We start from the raw sequence: 23,919 nt of genomic DNA, 5'->3' as shown, positions 1-23,919 counted from the left end.
ATCAGAAGCCCAGATACATCAATTTCTTTACAAGTGTCTCAACATGAATTCCTCGGAAGTATCAATTCATAGAGCTCATAGATTAGGAACATTTAATGCCGGCAAGACACGGCCTGTTATTGCCAAGTTTGCCTCTTCTAAAATGAGAGATTACATACTTTCCCAAAAAGCAAAGTTTAAAGGGGAGGGTGTTTCAATCGGCGAAGATTTTTGCAAAGCTACCTGTCGATCGAGGAAAGCACTAAATGACTTTGGAAAGGCTAGCGGTCAGTCCTATTCCTTGCGACACAACAAACTAATCATAGCTAATAAATGCTACGTGTACAGCGCAACCACAGACGAAGTATGCGAGATCGGACCAGCTAGGAGCTCGATTGAACTCAAAACAGGCAACACATCACCGGTTTCACCCTCTCCACATTCAGGTTCAGCATAACTATCTCATGCTCGAAGACAAACTGCATATCGCTTCTTTCCACGAATGTTCGAAGTATCGCCAACAAACGCACATCAGTCATCCCATATCGATGCATGCTCAGCTGATATAGCTGTCCTTACTGAAACGTGGCTCTCAGCAAAAATAAAAATAGTGAAATATTAGACTGTGAAAAAACATAACTTTTACAGATTCCATCGCGATTTCCGTGCTGGCGGAGGTGTACTCATTGCCGTGAACTCTCATCAATTCCTTCGCAATCTCCATTTATTCACCGCTAGAAATAGTTTGCACTCATGTAGCTTTTCCAACAGGCGACCATATCTTTTGTGCTTGTTATAGGTCCCCATCCTCACCAGCTACATTCTGCACTGATCTTTATGATGTTCTTAACAAATTAATTGTCCACTGTCCACGAAATGCCTCGCCACTCACCGTTCCTGCTGTTCCAGGTGCTGCTGCTCACCGGCTATCACCTGCCTGTTTCATCGACTTGCCGACCGGTTCCGCAATCTTGCGGCGCTTGCTGGTTTCTGGACGGCTGCGGCTGCTCATCCGATCATCTGTGAGCACCCCTGCCGATTTTGGACACTTTCGACCTTCGGGCCTGGCAACATGGTACATTATCAGCTGACGAGGACACCTACATAAAGCACTCGGATTTCACCGCCACCTTGGGCCACGGCACTGTCCACGAAATGCCTCGCCACTCACCGTTCCTGCTGTTCCAGGTGCTGCTGCTCACCGGCTATCACCTGCCTGTCTCATCGACTTGCCGACCGGTTCCGCAATCTTGCGGCGCTAGCTGGTTTCTGGACGGCTGCGGCTGCTCATCCGATCATCTGTGCGCACCCCTGCCGATTTTGGACACTTTCGACCTTCGGGCCTGGCAACATGCTACATTATAAGCTGGCGAGGACACCTACATAAAGCACTCGGATTTCACCGCCACCTTGGGCCACGGCACTGTCCACGAAATGCCTCGCCACTCACCGTTCCTGCTGTTCCAGGTGCTGCTGCTCACCGGCTATCACCTGCCTGTCTCATCGACTTGCAGACCGGTTCCGCAATCTTGCGGCGCTAGCTGGTTTCTGGACGGCTTCGGCTGCTCATCCGATCATCTTGGGCACCCCTGCCGATTTTGGACACTTTCGACCTTCGGGCCTGGCAACATGCTACATTTTAAGCTGACGAGGACACTGTTACGTCTCGCCTACGACGCGCGGTATAGCCGGCGCGGATGCAACGGACGCCGCGGCTTCGTTCAAAGTGGCGGTCATTTTGGGCCCGTTCATCGCTGCCGCAACGCCTCCCGCCAAGCGCGTCCAGGCAGGTTTCAGTGCCACGTGTCGTCGTGCGTGTGTGTGTGTGAGTGTGTGCATGTTGGTGCCCACGCTTGTCAAAGCGCGGCAGCCGGGGAGAGGAGCTCCCCAACTGGGAGGCGAGGAGGTCTGACCGGCGCCGGCCCGGCGGACGCGCCCGTCACGTCTGGACATGTTCAAGCGTCGCCGCATCGGACGCCTCTTCCCAAGCCGTTCCTTCTTGCCCTCGACTCCGTGGGTATAAAGGGAGCTGCCCCGGACGCCAACGGGGGACTTCGATTTCTTCCTTCGAGTAAAGTGGTCGCCCTGACCGGCTGCTCTTTTGCGATGCCAGAATAAACAAGTTGTTCTGTTGCCAGTCGACTCATCCTTTGCCGGGACCTTCGGATGTTTCCAGCTTTGCCCCAGGCCGCCAGGCCAACGCTACCCTTGGGGCTTGCAACCCAAATGCAACAACACCTACATAAAGCGCTCGGATTTCACCGCCCCCTTGGGCCACGGCACTGTCCACGAAATGCCTCGCCACTCACCGTTCCTGCTGTTCCAGGTGCTGCTGCTCACCGGCTATCACCTGCCTGTTTCATCGACTTGCCGACCGGTTCCGCAATCTTGCGGCGCTAGCTGGTTTCTGGACGGCTGCGGCTGCTCATCCGATCATCTGTGCGCACCCCTGCCGATTTTGGACACTTTCGACCTTCGGGCCTGGCAACACGCTACATTATAAGCTGACGAAGACACCTACATAAAGCACTCGGATTTCACCGCCCCATTGGGCCACGGCACTGTCCGCGAAATGCCTCGCCACTCACCGTTCCTGCTGTTCCAGGTGCTGCTGCTCACCGGCTATCACCTGCCTGTTTCATCGACTTGCCGACCGGTTCCGCAATCTTGCGGCGCTAGCTGGTTTCTGGACGGCTGCGGCTGCTCATCCGATCATCTGTGCGCACCCCTGCCGATTTTGGTCACTTTCGACCTTCGGGCCTGGCAACATGCTACATTATAAGCTGACGAGGACACCTACATAAAGCACTCGGATTTCACCGCCCCATTGGGCCACGGCACTGTCCACGAAATGCCTCGCCACTCACCGTTCCTGCTGTTCCATTTGCTGTGCTCACCGGCTATCACCTGCCTGTTTCATCGACTTGCCGACCGGTTCCGCAATCTTGCGGCGCTAGCTGGTTTCTGGACGGCTGCGGCTGCTCGTCCGATCATCTGTGCGCACCCCTGCCGATTTTGGACACTTTCGACCTTCGGGCCTGGCAACATGCTACATTAAAAGCTGGCGAGGACACCTACATAAATCACTCGGATTTCACCGCCCCCTTGGGCCACGGCACTGTCCACGAAATGCCTCGCCACTCACCGTTCCTGCTGTTCCAGGTGCTGCTGCTCACCGGCTATCACCTGCCTGTCTCATCGACTTGCCGACCGGTTCCGCAATCTTGCGGCGCTAGCTGGTTTCTGGACGGCTGCGGCTGCTCATCCGATCATCTGTGCGCACCCCTGCCGATTTTGGTCACTTTCGACCTTCGGGCCTGGCAACATGCTACATTATAAGCTGACGAGGACACCTACATAAAGCACTCGGATTTCACCGCCCCATTGGGCCACGGCACTGTCCACGAAATGCCTCGCCACTCACCGTTCCTGCTGTTCCATTTGCTGTGCTCACCGGCTATCACCTGCCTGTTTCATCGACTTGCCGACCGGTTCCGCAATCTTGCGGCGCTAGCTGGTTTCTGGACGGCTGCGGCTGCTCATCCGATCATCTGTGCGCACCCCTGCCGATTTTGGACACTTTCGACCTTCGGGCCTGGCAACATGCTACATTATAAGCTGACGAGGACACCTACATAAAGCACTCGGATTTCACCGCCACCTTGGGCCACGGCACTGTCCACGAAATGCCTCGCCACTCACCGTTCCTGCTGTTCCAGGTGCTGCTGCTCACCGGCTATCACCTGCCTGTCTCATCGACTTGCCGACCGGTATCGCAATCTTGCGGCGCTAGCTGGTTTCTGGACGGCTTCGGCTGCTCATCCGATCATCTGTGCGCACCCCTGCCGATTTTGGACACTTTCGACCTTCGGGCCTGGCAACATGCTACATTATAAGCTGACGAGGACACCTACATAAAGCGCTCGGATTTCACCGCCCCCTTGGGCCACGGCACTGCCCACGAAATGCCTCGCCACTCACCGTTCCTGCTGTTCCAGGTTGGTTATTAGCAGTGTTCTTGTTACCGTGATGATGATGTCTGTCTTGTAGCAGTGTTGTGGCCACCCCATATTCTGAAACGTTTCCGCTCGGCGGCAGTGTACATTTGGCGCATTTTGGTCCTGGGTGGGGACGTTGAAACAAACCCAGGCCCTATGGCGAAGGGCCAAGAGGAAAAGCTTGAACTGGTATATGTAACTGTTCAAAGGCTTGAGACGAGCCGCGCGAATATCCTCGAAAGTGTTAACAAGATTCTTACAATTCATATTGGCCTGCAAAATGAAATGAAGACTTTAAACGATCGTGTGCATGAACTTGAACTTAAATTCGAGTCTATTCCAGTTCTTCAAAATGACTTACAGTCTTTAGCTACCCGCGTGCAGGAACTGGAAATTATAAAACAGTGCCTTATACCACAGTATCTGCCACGAGTTGTACACACGATGTATCCAACATTCAAGTAAAACTTGACGACCTAGAAAATCGTTCCCGCCGGTCTAACATTCTTTTTTATGGTGTTCAGGACACTGCTGAGTTTGAAACTTGGGAAGACTCTGAGCATCATGTGAACGAATTCTGTTCTAGCAAACTTGGTATCACGTTGTCTTCCTTAGCCCGTGCTCACCGCATAGGACGTTTTTCTCAGGAAAAAGAGACCCATTATTGGAAAGCTGTTCAACGAAAAAGAAGTCGAAACGCTTATGAGTAAGGGCTATAAACTCAAAAATACCGATTTCAGCATTTCGCGAGATTACTCGAAAACGGTTCGAGAGAAACGCAGGCAACTGTGGAAGTATGCCAAATCAGTAAAAAAAGGTGACAAGGTCCGTTTGTCTTTTGATAAACTGCTTATCAATGGTGTCTCGTATTTTTGGGATGATCAAACCAGTAGCGCAGTGCGCGTGTCCCTTGCCTGACGCATCCCTTCCTGTTCCCGTAAAGTGGCTGGCAAACCACCCGTGCGGCCAAACGCGCAGCGTTGCTCCAATTACGATGTCAGTGTTCTGTACACTAACATAACGAGTGTTCTTTCTAAAAACGTAGCACTTTCTTCTTTAATTGATTCATGCTGCTCCTCGGTCATAGCGCTTACCGAGACTTGGTTAAATGACATGGTTCCTGATTATGTCGTTTCGCCTCTGACTCCGAATTCAACATATTTCGTTGTGACCGCACGGGCCGTAGAGGTGGCGGTGTCCTTCTGGCTGTCAATAAAGTGCTCTCTGCTGTGCCTATCGAGGTCACGTCGTACCTAGAATCGGTATGGGTCCAGTTGAGTTGTGGTCTCACGGTCGCCATCATTGGCGTCATTTACCGCCCTCCGGACTTGATTTCTTCATTCGCAAGTCAGTTTTCTAATTTACTAAGCGATCTTACTTGTCGGTTCCCGAATTCAAGCTTACTTTTACTTGGTGACTTTAACTATCCGGCTATTAACTGGTCGTCATTTACAGCTCCTGCCAATGATCCTGAAGCTCAGACTTTCCTCCAGTCCTTTCTCGATTTCTCTTTGCAACAACTTATTTTTGAACCTACGCGTCGTTCCGCCACTACAGCCAATATTCTCGATCTTATCTTGACAAGTGATCCTTACCTTTGCTCCAACATTGCGCTCTTAGAAGGCCTTTCCGACCATTCCATAATCACGGGTAACCTGAATTTTGTGCCCCATAAAAAGGTAACTCGCACTAAACAAATAAGGTGCTACAACCGAGCAAACTTCGGTGAAATAAACGCTCAGTTGTCAGTCTTTGCCGATCATTTTCTTCACGATTTTTCGTCACGCTCCGTGGAAACGAACTGGAACCTGTTCAGCGTGAAACTTGCTACTCTCATTGACAGATTCATACCAGTCATCAGTATCCCATGCACTAACACAGCGCCTTGGTTTAATAGGCATCTACGTCGCCTTAATAACCAGAAAAAGCGCCTTTACAGACAAGTCGACAAGAACAGACACTCCGAATCTTGGCGACGGTACCAACTATGGGATAAGGAATATCAGTCTGAGTTGATATCTGTACGTAGGCACTTCTTCACACACGATCTACCAGCAATGCTAACAAACTATCCACGGAAGTTCTGGCAGATAATAAACCCCGCTAATCATCCTGACATTACTCTTACCAACGCGGAAGGCAGCAGTGTTCCAGTGGCCGAATGCGCCGAACTTTTCAATAACGCATTCACATCCGTTTTTAACCGTGAAGATCTTCCTCTACCTCCTATTTCTGTCAGCACTTCTAATACGTCAATGTCCGAAATATGTCAGTGAGACAGGTATCTTATCCTTACTAGGGAAGCTTAAAACATCAGCATCAGATCACCTTGGCTTTAATAACAAAATACTCAAAAATTCATCTCATGGTATTCATCGCATCTTGTCCGCTATTTTTTCACAATCTATCATCAGGCGGAATTCCGCTGGACTGGCGCCTAGCTAAAATTGTGCCAATTTTCAAGTCTGGTGATCGTTCCTCACCACTAAATTACCGACCCATTTCATTAACTAGCACTGTTTGCAAACTTATTGAACACGTAATTCACTCGCAGGTAATTAACTATCTTGAAGAACATAACATTATCTTTAAATATCAACATGGGTTCCGTAAAGGCTACTCATGCGAAACGCAACTTGCCGGATTCATTCAAGACATACATTCATCGATTGATGCTGGCATTCAAGTAGACTCCATATTTCTTGATTTTTCTAAAGCTTTCGACAGAGTACCTCACAACCGGTTATTAATGAAACTAGCACTGCTTAATATTCACCCTCTTGTCATTGCATGGGTTAAAGTTTTTCTCTTTTCCAGGTCTCAATTTACAGCTGTCAATAACCACAATTCGTCTTTCAGTCAAGTACACTCTGGCGTCCCACAAGGAAGTGTGCTTGGCCCCTTACTTTTCCTAATATTTATCAACGATTTACCGGATTCCATTTCTTCCCATATCAGACTTTTTGCTGATGATTGTGTAATTTATCGCAAAATTTATTCTAACACCGATTGCCAATCCCTTCAATCTGACCTGGATTCAGTGACAGCATGGTGCTCAACCAGGCTTATGCAACTTAATCATTCAAAAACTAAATTGATGTCTTTTACTAACCGAATGTCTCGAATTCAAACAGCATACTCCTTACATAATAGCTCACTCGAGCTAGTCACCACGTATAAGTACTTAGGACTTAACCTTCATTCAGACTTAGCATGGAACCACCATATTAACCTTATGCTTGCATCTGCTAATCGGTCATTAGGTCTCTTAAAACATAACCTAAAGCATGCTCCTCCTCCATCTCCGTGCCCATGCCTATACCACTCTAATTCGACCTAAAATCGAATATGCCTCGGCTATTTGGGACCCTTACCAATCTTACCTAATAAATAACATTGAATCATTGCAGAACCGCGCCGTTCGTTTTATTTACTCCGATTATTCACGTAACACCAGCATCACAGCCTTAAAGAAATGCGCAGGTCTCCAGGATTTATGTCCCCGCCGCAAAATTGTGCGACTATCACTTTTTCATAAACTTTATCATCATCCATCACTTCATAACGACTTTTTTTCTTTACCTCCGATTTTTGACCGCCGCGATCATCCCTTTAAAGTTAGTCGTTTCACGTGCAGAACATTTAACTATGCGCATTCATTCTTACCACGCACAATATCTGACTCGAACACTCTGCCTTCACGTATCGCAACCACCACTGATCCTGATAAACATCTTAATATTATATCTTAAATAACTACTGCTTACCTCTTCGCATACATTGTTATTTTTTCATGGCTTCCTTTACAGGGTATGTTATTGCAGGGTATGTTATTAAATGATTCATTGCCTTAGTGTTCTGTTTGTATAATTTTAATACTGCAGTAATCTTCGTTCTTTGCCGCGCTGCCATTCTTTTGATTCTTTTGCTTACTTATGTCATGCGAAGTGTCTTAATCTTGCTTTTGTTGTTTTATATTTGTGGTTTTGTTTTATTCTGTTCATTTGCCTTTGCCCCCCCCCCCCTATGTAATACCCTCTCGAGGGCCTTTAGGGGTATTCTGTATAAATAAATAAATATAAATAGTGTGGAAATTCGGTGTTCCCTCTCTTAAGCAGCCATCCTCCGAATGCATCCATTTTATAGACATCTGCGCCGATTTCAGTCTAACACAGCTGATCCATGAACCCACACGCACTACTAGTAGCTCATCCAATACTTTAGAACTCTTTTTTTACCACCGCTCCTGATTTGGCCTCTACTCCAACGTACATTAAAGGAATCAGTGACCACTCGCTTCTCCACTTGACAATTAAGAAGAAAGTTCATTCTACGAAAGCCGTTAAAACTATATGTCATTACAATGCCGCCGATACCACATCCATCACAGTTGAACTAGAATCATTCCTTACTGAGTACACACTAAACTTTTCGAAACGTAACGTTGAAGAGAACTGGTTATTGTGCAAACACAAATTGCTTACACTAATAGATCACCATGTGCCTAAAAGAAAGGTTGTTTCAAATTCTGCCTCACCGTGGTTTACTGGAATCCTACGCCGCCTACGCAACAAAAAGCAACGTATTTTTTGTCGTGCCAAAGCAACTAACCTTCCTGAACGCTGGGCTGCATATCATCACATTCACGCAACATACTCTATCGCAGTCAAAAGTGCAAAAAAAAATTTTTTATAACACCCTACCATCACTTCTACAATCTAATCCACGCAAATTCTGGAATATTGTTGGTGGCAAAGAAAGCAAAGTAATCAAACTAGCCCGTTCTGACAATGTGCCGATCTCAGGGCTTCTCAGTTTTAAATGATGTATTTTGTTCTGTTTTCCTCAAAAGTCCTGCCACTGCTCTTCCGTCTGTACCTAATTGCTCTTACTTGCCAATGAATTCTATTTCTATAGATTGGGCCGGCATAGCAAGGTTGATTGAAATCCTGAAAATATCTTCTTCCTCGGGTGAAGATTCAATCAATTGTAAAATGCTCAAAATTACTCAACCGTATTCTGCAGTTATGCTTTCGATGCTTTTTTCACAGTCTCTAGGTTCCTCAGTACTCCCAAGCGATTGGAGGGTTGACAAGGTTGTTCCGGTCCCTAAATCAGGCAACACTCATTCCTCCGATAACTTTCGTCCCATATCACTCAAGTATTCCATGTAAAATTTTGGAGCATGTTATATATTCTCATCTGGTCAATTTCCTTGAGTTTAATTGGTTCTTTGCGGCTGAACAAGACGGTTTTAGAAAGACGTTCTCATGCGAAACACAACTTATATGTTTTACTAATGACCTCTTTACCCATGCTGACATGAGCTTCGATGTAGACTGCGTGTTTTTGGACTTTGCGAAAGCTTTCGATACTGTTTCACATGATCTCCTAATTTTTAAACTTAGCATGCTTAACATTGATCCAAATGCTCTAAACTGGATTAAAAGCTTCCTATCAAATCGAACTCAGTACGTTTCTGCTAACAACTGCTCATCTCACATTTCCGTAACATCGGGCGTACCCCAGGGATCGGTACTGGGACCTCTTCTCTTCCTTATCTACATTAACGACCTTCTAAATGCATTTCCCATTCATCTATCAGGCTTTTCGCAGATGACTGCGTGGTTTATCACAAAATAACTGACCATACTGATTCTATTAAGTTTCAAGAAGATCTTAACAGTATGTCTAGCTGGTGCGATAAATGGTTCATGGGACTAAATGCTAACAAATGTAAAACAATGCATGTGTCACGTCGCAATAACATCCCTGACAACACGCGAACTTACTTTCTTCGCGACACTTCTCTTTAATCCGTCAACTCATACAGATACCTAGGTGTTCATATTTCACGTAACCTATCATGGCATATGCACGTCGAACAGGTCACTAATAACGCTAACCGGGTTCTTGGGTACCTACGTCGAAATTTTTTTGCTGCGCCTCTGCCGATAAAACTAACATTGTACAAAACATTAGTGCCCCGCCGCGGTGGCTCAGTGGTTAGGGCGCTCGACTACTGATCCGGAGTTCCCGGGTTCGAACCCGACCGCGGCGGCTGCGTTTTTATGGAGGAAAAACGTAAGGCGCCCGTGTGCTGTGCGATGTCAGTGCACGTTAAAGATCCCCAGGTGGTCGAAATTATTCCGGAGCCCTCCACTACGGCACCTATTCTTCCTTTCTTCTTTCACTCCCTCCTTTATCCCTTCCCTTACGGCGCGGTTCAGTTGTCCAACGATATATGAGACAGATACTGCGCCATTTCCTTTCCCCCAAAACCAATTATTATTATTATTATTAACCTTAGTGCGGCCAAAACTAGAATATGCATGCGCAGTATGGGATCCCATTCAAATCACACTAATAAACACACTTGAATCCATTCAAAATCGCGCAGCACGGTTTATCTTATCTAGCTATTCCCGCCACGCCAGCATTACTTCCATGAAGCATCCTCGCCCTGCCGGACCTTTCTTCGCGCCCTAAATGCTTTCGACTTCGTCTTTTTCATAGAATGTATCATCATAACCCTGTGTGAAAGGATCATCTTTTTGCTCGACCATCATACATATCCTCCCGTTCTGACCACATGTTTAAAGTTGCTGTCCCATTTTTGAGAACAAAAGCGTGTCATAATTCATTTATTCCCAAAACCAGGGCAAACTGGAACGACCTTCCTCCCTCCTCCGCTGCCATTTCTGACATTAACAACTTCAAGACCACTGTATTTTCTGCAGCTTTGTAAAATAATATTGTATAAAATGCACCGTTTATGTTAAGTACCAATATCACTCCTTTCTGTAATGCCTTCCGGCATGGAAAGTATTCGAAATAAATAAACAATAAATAGTTTTTCATCGACCGTGGCGATCATCTGACCAGCCTTAACAGGCTGCTTCAAAGGTTAACGAGCCCTTGAAGCGGCACTTGGAGTTCCTCTGCTGTTCGGCGCTTGTAGATCGAGGCGCGTCAAAAACAAAACCGCGGGGTACGCAAAGCTCATAGACGCGAAGCGCCATAACAAATCGAAACTCTCCTGGCCACCTGTGGCGCTGCCAAGCATCAGTTTTCTTTGCTTCCAACATACAAGTTGTCTTTTGTCTGTATTCCTTGTGTGATAAAAGTGCACCATCGGTTTTAAAACAAAACTTACTTCAATACTGAACCGCGCAACCTTCCTTTGTTAGCCTCAGAGATTCGCGACCCAATGTAGGAAGGAAAATTCCTCCAAGGTGGCGTCTCTTGTACTATGACGTCACCACGCTTGTACTTGCGAGATTGGCCTGTGGCGGCGATACCTGTATCTTGGTTCTTGCTATTTTCTACCTTACAAGAGCTTTGTTTTCAGTAATAGTGGCGTTTTCTGATTAGGAGCTGGTATTCTACGGAACTGAGCCAACATCAATTTCTCCTCAGTGTCCCTTTAACACCTCTCCCCCTTCACCCAACCTCATCTGATCCACTGAAATGGGTCTAAATAAAGTTATTACCAACCAACCACATGACACATGGAATCCAAAAAAAAATGGCTGGCGTTTCAGCATTGGTAAGCATGATATGAAAAAGCACACTATGTAATCGAAAGCGCGGTTAAGGGGTCCACTGACCCAGGGAGCCAGTTAGGCTCCTTTCCTTTCGTTGCCTTTCCTCAAAATCAACGGAGTCTACCCTTGTGCTGTGCGATACACTGCACGTTAAAGATCCCCAGGTGGTCGAAATTATTCCGGAGCCCTCCACTGCGGCACCTCTTTCTTCTTTCATTACCTCCCTTATCCCTTCCCTTACGGGCGGTTCAGTTGTCCAACGATACATGAGGAAGATAATGCGCCATTTCCTTTAAAAAAACAAGAATTGTATGAACAATATTATTATTATTATTATTATATTATTATTATTATTACAAACATGGCACGCAAACAGTACACGACACGTGCAACAAACGGGCTGTTTCTACACCCGTAGGCACATCGATTAATGCCTCGTTCGCACCGCTTTCCACGGACTATTGAACCATTTTATTTTTCGAAGATGCACATCTAACACGACATCCCAATGCATTATAGTAATTCCCGCCAAATCTACCCGTCTCCTCACGCTTCTCTGACCAAAACCGAGAAGTTGGTATGGCGCCGATTACAAACCGCCACCGTTCCATTTCCTTTCGCAAGTCCCTGCGCGTGTGCCTATAGGCCTGCCCAAAAACTCGCAGTGCGCCGCAATGTTGGCAGAGGCAGGAGCGTAGCCACTTGAGCTCCAAGCAGCGCGCAGGGCACTGAATCACTTCGACCGGCTTCACCGCGCACCGGACGGCGGCTCGCTGCTGCAGCGTATGCGCTCGCACCCGCGCTCAAAAATGGGCGCGGTGCTGCTCGAGTATGAGCAATTGACACAAGGCCCACCCGCTTAAGGCTCCTGCGCGTCCTGACCTGCTGCCTCGGAGGTACAGCGAGAGATCGTCGGCATCGGGGGAAAGCGGAGCACTCACCTCTTTGCAGTGCAGCAGCTGGCCAGAGCCGTCATACACGAGGAGCTCCAGGACCATCTCCTAGTGTACATCGACGGCTCAGTGGCCCGTGACAGATGCCCTTGCAGCGGCGGTAACCATCCCCGCCCTGCGACTGCACAGCCAGTAACACGCAACCTTCCTGGGCTCCTCCACCACGGCAGAGTTGATGGGGATCCGGCTCGGGCGGGACTTGCTGCTCACCCTCGACCCTCCGCCGCCCAGGGATGCTCTGCTGTGCGACACCCGCGCCGCCCTGAGCCGCCTGCGATCCACCGGCCGCGGTACCCCACTAGTGCGGGAAATTCTTTCGCGTATCGAGTGCCTCGCGCATAGAAGATGTGCGTGCGTGCACAGTGGGTGCCCGGTCACTGCGGCATCGCCGGCAACGAAAAAGCTGACGACCTCGCGACCGCTGCACACCAACAACCTGCCAGCGATCTGAACCTCGGTCTGGAAGACGTGCGTGCGGCCATCCACGACCATCTCCGAAAGCAGCACCCCGACCCACGTATCGCAGGAGGTGAGCGCATCGACAGTGTCACCGGCTGTCGCGCACTTACACGGTCACAGCGTGCAATGATCCTCCGCGCGCTCATTGGCTGCTTGTGGCCAGGGAAACGATGGGTGCGTCACGGAATCGCGACGAGTGATGTGTGTGACGGATGCGGTGCAGTGGAAACACTAGAACACCTGCTCCTTCACTGTGCCGCGTTCGCCGATGCTCGTCGCGATATGCTTGCGGCCTATAGGGCGCAGGGCATACTGCCAGACTCCAGCAAGGCGCTACTGTGGCCGCAGGGTAGTGCGCGCACTCGTGAGCGAACCTTCGTGAGCCTCTGTGCATTCCTCGAACACACGGGCTTGACGTCCCGTCTGTTCTCCGTCAGGTAGTTACACGCAGTGACCGAACGCTCCGCGAGTTCTACCTTGAACGATTAAGAGGGTTCACCAGTGGCAGTGTCCTTAGGAAATACATGGGAACTTTCAGAAGCTGTATCGTGTCTAAAAATGAACAAATTTTCATGAGGTTTGTGGCAGCGTTTTCTTTTTTAGTGAACAGAGGAAATGTTGCGGACAGATTTTATTTTTTAAGTTTAATTTTTTTTACAATTCAGAGGTAAATATCCAGAAAAATTGCACTTTTAGTATGTCGGTCTTTCATGTCATCTTGTGAAAAAACTAAGCCAGATATCAAAATTTTGTCCTCAACATTTCCTTCCTTTTTCTCTCTTGGTTGTTAAGCCGCAATTTTCATCCATATCGAGCCTATTGTTTGCGTTTTACAGGCTCTGAAAGTTGTGTATGTATTTTCTGCGGGGATTTGAAATTCGCGCCATATGTAACCACTGCGACGTGGCTCCACCTGGCATCGGCATATTTTTGTCACTACTACACTCTACCACCAACCTCTTGGTTGTCTGTGTTCGTGCGCTTAGGTTTTTACTCAGAACTTGTACGGACTTGAGCTCTCTTCCCTTTTTTCTTGCTTGGGCTGTTTACTGAAAGGATTTCTGCTTTCCTTTTTTGCTCGAGCTTATGGTGCGTGACGAGCTGGCGCGCTGTTTTGACAAGCTGCACAGCGTTCCCTACCATGACAAAGCGATCGACGGGGGCTAGCAAGACGGCCCACGCCATTGAGGAATTGGACAAAGGGCCGCACCTGCACCATTCTATCACACAGTCATGGGTCGGGAGGAAACACCTGTTTGACCATCGTTGCCAAACGCTTTAAGATAATCTGGCAACAGTTGTGCACCCAGTGCGTCGTTTGCTCTTTTGGTTCTCACTTGCTTATCACGTGCGCCGTCGCGCCTCCTATACAGCGATGGTGGCCCCAATTTCGGAGGCTGCCACTGCTTGCTCGCTCGACGCTTGGTGTCGCTGCAGTTGAACCGGTCTCGACTCCCTAAAATCAAGTTCATGTAAACACGCACTGGTCGGGTTGGGTGGACCTCGCTCAGCCCGACCCCCTACTCAACCAGACGTTATTGGTTCATGTAAACAGGGCTAACCAAGAACTCGCTTCCCGCCCTTTTAAGTTTTATCCAACTTTGACTTATTTCGTTGTGAAATTATAAGCAGTGAAGGAGGTGTGAAAGGAAGTAAATCAACTACAATTTATAATAAATATTGTCACGAGGCGGTGAAAATGCCATGAAAAAACAGACGAGCACATTAACGTGGTACTGAAACAAGCTCTTAATTGGGCTGCTGCAGAATAGGCGTCTACACCCATACGCGGTCACTTGGCTTGTATTGTGCGTGGCGACGGCGGAGATTGTAGCGTCGGGCGTAGGTTCGCTCTTGGTGTGTAATGCGTAGCCGAGTGACTCGTAGAGCTCCCGCACGCTGCAAGCAGGCGGTGACGTCAAGGCTGTCCTCACTGGTGACGTTTGGCAGCATGGCGTCAAGCGTTGTCTTTGCTTCTTGGCCGTAAATGAGCCTAAAATGTGTCATATATGACTGGTCATCCCAACTGCGGTGTAGTAGACGAACATGACGTACGGAAGGAAGACATCCCAGGTTCAGCGTCGGCGACTATGGCGAGCTTGTCTGCAGTGGTTTTGTTCAAGCGCTGCGTGAGGCCGCTCATCTGTGGATGAAACACAGTCGTCGTCCGACGGCATCTATACTGTAGCGCACGATGGCTTGCGTTAGCTCCACAGTGAACGCAGTTCGTGTGTGTCACGCAGGACACAGTGAAAGAAGGAAAATACGCGCTGTAGTCACAATGGGTGTCCTAGGTGGTTTCTTGGTTATCGTCGTTTTTCGACGTTTCCTTCAATGGTCGCTTGAGCGACCAAGTGTTTTGTGCTTCGAGAATGTAATCAGGCTCACGAATTGGAAAGCCACGGCTCCTCCTTGGGTCCACGAGCTCAGGCAGCAAGCAGTGCATATAAAAATTTTTGAGCCGCGGCAACATCTCGTCCTCCCAAAACGATTGATTCCTGGACATCACCTCAGTGCTGATGCCTTTTTTTGTCCACAACACAAACAAGCACTTCCTACGGCGAGCAATATTCAACTGTCCTTGCACGTGATACCAGTAATTACTGTTTGTCTTCAGCTGCAATCTCCCGTTCTTGTTTTCCTCACAGCACGTTATTTTTTTGGCGCGAACTCCTTCCAGTGGAGTAAGGTCCCTCGCTGAGTACGGACACTGGACTTCAACAAGAACGTCCTCCCCAATGAGTCCATCCGGGGAAGCGCCAAGAAAGGGGCTCTCCTGGTCAACAAACAGGCCGCACTCCTTCACCATGACGTTGCACTCATTCTCGATTTGCTTGAGTGCTAAGCACTCGTGGTCCTTTCCATACCAAATCGCTTCGGAAGTTATTTCTTTGTACAGGATGTCACCAGCTGTCCGCCCACATCCCGTCGTTGGCTTCATTTCACAAGTAGCACCCAACAAAGGTGCCGTCAATCTTTTTCGCCTTTCTTGTTTCCACACAGTGGATCCACTCTGCTTTGACGTTGCTCGCTGCAGGTCTTCGATGTTGGTTGCTGATAGCGAGAGCGATTTCAGGAAGTTGTCGGAAGCAGATTGAAAAGCATCAGGCTCCATGTCTTGTACGCCGTAATCAGCATCGGCACCAATATGTCGCTCGTTTTCTCGATGCTGGCAGCGTGGAGTGATTGATATCTTCTTTTTCGGTAGCTTTCGCTTCGAATCTCTCCTAGAAATTAATGCCTTCACAAATGATGCTGTGCATCCTCCAAGCTGCCCTCCCGATATCCTGCGCGCGATTTTTTCCTGGTATGTTCCTCGGCAGTTGAGCGATAAGGAGGCTGTATAACACCTTGTCTCGTAAGATGCTTTCAAGGAATAGTTTATCCTCTTTCCAGCTACAAATTTTGCCACAACGGAATTGTAATGCTCGGCAGCATTGTTATTGGCGTCCATTATTAGGCTCGCCGCGTTTGCAACCATTCTGCTCATGGCAACACAAATTTCTTCAAAGATGCCTTTCTGAACTATTTTAGGAAATATATTTTCTTCTCCCGCTTTGCTTCCAGAACAGAAGTAATCAGTGCAGTTGGCGTGGTCTTTAAACACATGATTTGGGCCGTTCTTTATGTCATGAGCAAGACGGTCTATTTTTTTCAGAAAACGATGCATCTTCACTGCTTCTAACTTTTATTGCTGTTGCAACTCCATGCCGTAGGCGCACAGCTGCTTGGAGGATAGAGTTTTCTAGTTTAGGAGAAATATTTTTCCAGCCACTTCTTCTGAGCGATCTCTCTTATTTTTGCTGCATAGTTTCGAAGTAGGCGGTTCCTGCACTCAATTTTTTCAACCCGCTGGTTGCCATACGGTGCTGCTGCGACGATAGATCGGTAAGTGCTTGAATCACCATCACCTATAAGCTTTGTATATTTGATGCCATGTAGCTCAACGCTTTTCTTGAAGCCTTCAACAACAATAGCTTGCTCCATGCTTGTTGAGCTTCCCTGCCAGTTCTTGTGGCACTGATGCTCTTTCGGGGTGGCACCTTGTGGAGTCCGACGACACATTGCGCATACCTTGTTTTTCACGCCAAGGTACAGGATTTTTCCAGTTCTGTGACCAACGATGGCAGCCTGAAAGAGTAAGACCAATATTAGTCACGAAGCTGCCATACTGGGTGCACTGCTAATCGCTAGAACATATAGGTATTGTCATGCTTGTGACTCAAGTGCTGCTTTGTAACTACCTCCAGGCAAATTGATGCCTTTCGATCACAGCGGTACATAGCCCCGCTTTCATGCTTATTCTATAGTCTTTCTTCCTGCTCGTAGTGTGATGTAAATACTCTCTTTTTCACAAGATATTAATCACTGAACAACAGGAAAAAATTATAATTATTAAAACTGTGCGTTTGCACGTATACAAGGACCAACTCAAACACACATAACATCGCTGACAGCATTTTTGTATTCACAGTTCTAATCACTGCACGGTCTCTCTCTTCGTTGACGCTAGCACTGAAACTAGTTTCAGTGCTTTGTTATGAAAGCGCGGGCCTTTTCCATATCTCTTCAATTAGCCGAAGGAGCAAGTGTAAAATATTTCAAGTGGTAAAAATGCAGCATTTTTACCACTTTGGCAATTAAATAAATTTTTACACTCACCACGCCTGACGAAGCGTCATATTTGTTCTTGTAGGATCTCTTTGACCACGCACCATCTGCGATGACTGCTATCGTGGGTGTACCGTCACTGTCAATGTTGCCACATTCTCTTGCCAGCCTTGCCTCTTCTGCGCCCGCTTTTTTCATTTCCTCCCAGGCGGCTTGATTGATAATGTGGCCATCGTTGTCCTCTATTTTTGTGTAAGTGTCCGATGACATTCTTGGGATGTTCATAGACGCAAGCAGTTCGTTAAGGTTCTTGAAGCCTCAGCCAATTGACATTATTCCACATACCGCTGATGTGTTTACATCACCGCAGCCGATAGAAGCTTGTGCGTCAGGTGGCGGGTCCGTGTGGATGATATCCTTCGACACATACTGCATACGAGAGTCAACGTGCTTCGAAGACCTTGCTTTCTTTCACACTCACAGTCCATATCTGCTAAAGTTCAGTTGAAGGGAGCATGGAGGGCGGTCTTTTGCAAGCTGCTCAACAGGTACTGAAGGCTAACAATGCGCCGCCCTTGAATTCCAGCACTTGCACTGCCGTTGTTTACTGAGGTGATCGCGGAACCTCCAATAGCAATATCTTCGTCGCACGACCCTGTTGCGCTCATCACTGAAGATGATGAAGATGACAGGGCACTTCCTGGCACCTCCGGTTCTCTGATGAGGGCTTCAACGTCTGCCGGCCTTGGGTTGTGCTCGTTGACTTCAGGCGTCGAATAACCTTCAGCAGGGCGGCCAAGGTCACCACGATAGCGAGAAGAGTGTCTTTTGCTCGTAGGAGCTTCGTTTTCGAGAGCTGGCCGCTTTCTGGTGTTCGCAATCAGTGCACCTGCACGCTTACGCTTCCCGTACCTGAAATTCTTTGATGGCATTTTCTGCTGACTTGTTGCCTGCTGGTATTCAAGCCCTTTGAGACAAATCTACTGCTGTCAAGACAGAGATCAAAAGTATGGCGCACAAAAGTGCCACAAGATGATGACCACCGTTAGAACAAGCCAAACACTCAAGCCTTGGTGCTGAGAAGCGGAACATGGGTGTTCGGCGCTGGGAACGCTCGTACGAAACTAGGAAAAGTAAGCTACACGCTGTCACTGCACTCGAGGACATCCATCTGTAGCTATATAAGGAAGGCTACGCGGGAAAGGGAAGCAGACCAGCCATGAGGCCTTGTGCTAGGAGCTCCTTTCTTTCCTTTTATTTGGGGCTGGCTACATAGGTGTTCAACCCAAGGGACCTTTTTCCAGTAATGTCCTGGGTAGAGTCACTAAATAAAGACTTAGAGTACCGTCACTGCAGCACGGCGGTAAGCAGGGGCGGCCATTTTGTTGTTTATCATTGTTGCCAGATTGCCGCTTCGGCGACCTCGCCGCTAACTTTGGCCCGGCCATTTTGTAAACAACGCTGTTAGCCACCCAGCGCTGCGGCGGGATCGTAGCCGTACGGCATGGAGCCGCTCAGATGCAAACGGTACAGCTGTTGCCTTCAGTTTATGCTTTCGTCGTGAGGAGCTGAAATGCTGCGAGGCGCGGAATCCCTGGTCACTGAGTCGGTCACCGGCAGCACTAGGACTACCACAGTTGCCCGACTGAAAACGCATAAGCCACAAAATGGTAGCCCCCATGAACCGTCCAAGTGTAAACAAATATCACGTGATGCAAACTGACCAATGATCGTGGCGGCGGCACAGAACAATAGGAGAAAAGAGTGCCGGTATTCTGTCTTTATTTAGTGACTCTAGTCCTGGGGATGCGCGAAGTCTCTTCCACCATTTTAATCGAGCACACCTGTCTGCTCAAGCGAAACCAGAAACCCCACCCTACCACTGTAGAATAATTTTCTCAGAAAAGTCGAGGGAGCTTAGGCGGCCCAAACCAGAAACGCTAAATTGGTGGGTTACTGCGAAATGGCCCATTGTATGACGCCCACATCCTTTGCTGAATCGCTTCAGAAAGGTTAACTTTTTTGTGCTTCGGTCCCCCGAAATTTCGCCGCGTATCTACAGAAAGTTCTGGGCTCTACTCTTTGAACGCGCAAGAACGAATGCTTTCGTGTCGCTGTATAGTTTACATACCTGGAGGGGGGATAGAACTTACCACCTTTTTTGGGGGGTGCTTAAGTGCTACCATCTATTGACAGAAAAAGTTCAAATCAGAGTTGTCTTGTTAAACGAAAAGTAAGGGCAACAAGAGCAAAGACAATGCGAAATAAACACTGGAAGCGCAAACAACGAGAGCGCAAAAAGCTTTTCACTGAGGCCGCGTCGCCGAAACGGCGTCCACACTCGTACACGGCCACTAGGCTTGCATTGTGTGTGGTGACGGAGGAATACGCGGAATACGGAATAGCCGGCCGAAGTGCCGAAGGGGAGGTGTTCCCAAGGTTTGTCAAAGGATGACTCACACTTATCTGTTCTGGCTATGGGAAACCAGCATAGACTGTATACCCAACACCACCTAGACTTTTTAAGGCCTCTCCACGTTTGCGTGACGTCACCGCACTGCGACGGCCCAGTAGGTTCGGCTTCCGCGCTCGCAAGCATTTCGCGCATTTCAAAGTGCTGATTATGTCTCTCGAAAAGAAAGTTACTTTTTTTAAATCGTGTTTTGCTTGCCCACACCCTAACCGAATGTTTTTTTTGTTCTTGTTTCTTTGAAAGTATAAGCAGTTACATTTTAGCAGACTTTTACTGACTTTATATCAAAGCGCGCATGTGTGAAGATACGTTCGTAATATTTTTTTTATTGAAAATGAACAACGCAGAGGACTTTCACAAGTCGTATTTTATTTTCAGATGAGAAACACGATCAGTAGGAGTAGGAGGTAAGGAAACTGTTACAGCACTGAATCATAAAATACAGTAAGTGGAGCCAACAACAGAAAAGCTGTAAACAGAAAGCAAACAAAAGAAAATATGCAGAATATATAATAATACAACGCAAAAACTGGTTTCGAAACTTAAAAAAACTAACAAAAACAGTCACAAGCACACAGTGTAGTCAATTCTTCAATGTCTTCAATTTTCTCTCTTTTTCTTTTGCAGCCTTTTCAACTATAAGTTGATCATTTTTTCTTTTACAAAGGGTATTTAGAAGCGTGTTTGCTGCTGCTGCACTTAGGACATAGTGCATTACCAACTGTGGAGTGTGCCCATTCTCACACACATCAAAGTCAATGCCGTCTTTTAACACATCATGTGTGAGTGCCAAGAGAGCCTCCTTTTGATTTGGTAGTGCATGAAACTGTGTCGCATGCTGTTCGTTTCTCAGTTTGTCAAGAACTATCTCAGCAGTAAGAACAGCATTTACTATGGCAGGCTGTGGAAACTTGAGACTACCACGAGTCATGGCCTTTACTAACTCCCCACCTTCTACTTCAATTTCATCTTCTAGCATTAAATTTTCTTTGCAAGTCATGCATGACAGCTTTTTGAACGCAGCGTGGGCACAATAGCCAGCAACTTAAGTGGTTGCTGGGAGATTTGGCGCCTTCGCATAATCGTCGTCCGTTACCTCAATGTCAAACACTTCAAGTACTGCATCGTTTACTGCCACCGCATCAGTTGCAGCCTCAAACTCTGGGAGCTCCAGAATGTTCTGCAGACGAAGCTTTCGCTCCGACTCATAGACTTGTCTTATGGAAATGTGGTATTGCGCACCGGAGAGTGGGCGGTATTTGCCAAACCTCTCTTCCAAGCAATCAGTCTGAAACTTTCCTAAAAGTACATACTCGAAGTTCATTTCATCTAGGCAATACCTAGTCACCTTTACCAAGGTGTCTGTCGTGAGTCGGAGCGCACTGTGAGTCTGTCTTGTTAATATGCCTGTGTCAAATTTGAGAGACTGCCACAGATCTAGCCACTCCACTATACTTAACAGAAACTGGATCTGTGGACTTGACGCTGATGTAATCGGTGACTGCAGCTCATCACGAAGTCGAGTGCCCTAGTTGCATGTCTTTACATTTACAATGTTCCACCACTTTGTTATTGTTTCAAGGAACTGTGCAGTACCAGACACATGATCTAGCTCAAGTCTGGGCCCACATGCTCGCAGAGCTGCTGCCGTAGACGGGCTGAAAATCCTTAGCGCAAGCTTGACATTCTGTCGCTCAATATTCGATGGGTTCAGAGATTTAGACGAGAGTGTTGGTGCTGATTTAATCAGCTGACCCTGTTCTTTCGAGTGAAGTTCTTGAAGTGTTTTAAATGAAGCTGTAAATATAGGTGGCTTTATATTAGGTCATGTGGGGCTAGGAAAGAACATGCATGTTCCAGCATTTCGCTGATTGATCCAGTTATTCCTGACGCATTTTATTAAGTGTACAGGATCAATCAGAAAAAAGAGAGGACGTTTAGAGTCTGCAGGGTGTGGATACACACTCTGAAGTTTGCAGGGGGCCCCAAAAAGTGACAATGTTTTCCGGTTGATTGAGTTATTGTCAGCTATGACTGCGATTATACGCAGCCCAACATGCTCTAGCTGAGTAATGATGCTATGCAGAATAGTGTGAAGCTGCTGTGCGTTGATGCGCTCTACTGGCAGTATGTGCACAACATTCTTCTGACGTGAAAGCAAGCTTTGCATCATAAAAACATGGGCTGTTTTTGCTGCATTAGGGCTATTTGTAGCCGCACCAACAATTACTCCTCCCTTATAATCAAAATACGGCTGCAGGTGAATTTCGTCCATCATGAGTACAACAATTTTTTCATGCTCCGTCATTGCTGCGACAAGCTTCTTTGCATACAATAGGAAAGAAGTGCCTTGCTGTTCAGCTGCCGGGCTTACGCTGTAGGAGTTACATATACGACGTATTGTAGATTGATGGGGTAATCTAAGGTTTCCGGAACTGTGAAGGAACCTATAAGCATGCGGAGAAACTGTAAATAAAATGCTTTAGAATACCAGCAACTCTGCAGAATACCGGGATGACCTGCTATGCTTGACAAGAAGAAGAGAAACTTGCTCTTTCAAAAACTAACTGCATTGGGTTGTTCAACATCTGCCAGTTCACAATTTAAGGCATCTTCAAGCAGGGAAAGTGCCAACTTAAGCAAACCATCAATTTTTTCTTCATGCTTAGACAACAATTTTTTGTGAAACGACTCTACAGCATCCAGCAGACCTATCAAGCAACGGATATCATGTACTGTGTGAAGGATGGTATCTATGCCATCAATTGTAGTCAGCTGCACATTTCGGTAATGAACTTTCACCGTGAGGTTCTCTAAGACCGTGACTGACGACAAAACACGAGCGACGTCATCAACAGCAAGATTGAGAAAAAGGACGCAGGCAGGTCGAGAAATAACATTCCAAAAATCAGAAAGCTTGATTTGAGGAAAGCACTTCAGTAGAACTTGGAAAGTGTCAATCGTGTTCCTTGCTTCTTCCTCCTCGTGTGTCTGGAGTGACATGGCGATGGCATCTCGTAAAGAAGCTGCTTCAAGACGCATTCTCTTTTCAGTCGGTGCTTCTCGGGACGTAGTGGCGGGCGCAGAAAGGTACGCGGGACAGTCCGGGAATACACTGGGAATGGCGTCGGAGCTGAGACGAGCGATCTTCAATTTTGCCTCGACGACTTTGCCCGTTTTTGAGTCCACATACTTAGAAGACATCCGAATGTCTGATTCTTTAAAGTGCCGCTCGCTGACCTGCAAAGCCCAGCGCAGATAAGGTTAGCATATTTAAGATGATTAATTCCATGGGTGCAATAGCAATTAGCGCAGTGAAATATTTCAAATTTAGAATATTTCCAGCTCGCCCACTAGGCCATGTTGTAGCGCATTATGTACACACAGCTACGTCGCGGAATAAATATCACGCTTTTTCGACTTACCACTGAGCACTTTCCGGGTTCAGCACGTGGAATGGCTTTCAACCATTGCCTCCCTCTGTCAGCATCAGCTGGGAAAGTGAAGACGCGCACAGTCTTTTCTCCATCGTAATTCCCGCGGCAGCCGGGAACACAACAGTGTTCTGGCATTTTAACAAATGGCTCAGGAACTGTCACACGCGCACAGCACTTTCACAGACGTTTCCCAGGATTGCACTTCGAGTATTCACAGCCCGCAAGGAAGCTTCAGCAAATGACACAGAAAGAAAGAACGGCGGAGTAACAGCATGTAACACACGACACGTGCAGCACATGTTCAAACACGACGGTAGTGATGTTTACAGCAATCCCGATGTCTCCTTTCAAATGATTGCTTCCAACAATTTACTAGTAAAACTGCATAAAGTAAGATTTTAAAAGATTGAACACTTTCCAGAAATGCGAACGAAGATTCTTACATTGAACCAGATATCTTTC

At 47.4% G+C, this 23,919-nt stretch overlaps 1 pseudogene; it reads right to left on the bottom strand.

Annotated features, from left to right (window-relative positions):
• Positions 1 to 20,603: 20,603 nt before the first annotated feature.
• LOC144130695 (uncharacterized) lies at positions 20,604 to 23,592 on the bottom strand (annotated as a pseudogene).
• Between the last annotated feature and the right edge of the window lie 327 nt (positions 23,593 to 23,919).

Source organism: Amblyomma americanum, chromosome 1, assembly GCF_052857255.1.
Source record: "Amblyomma americanum isolate KBUSLIRL-KWMA chromosome 1, ASM5285725v1, whole genome shotgun sequence".
Lineage (NCBI taxonomy): Eukaryota > Metazoa > Arthropoda > Arachnida > Ixodida > Ixodidae > Amblyomma > Amblyomma americanum.
Note: the sequence above shows the minus strand (reverse complement) of the source record. Positions and strands in the feature narration are given on the sequence as shown.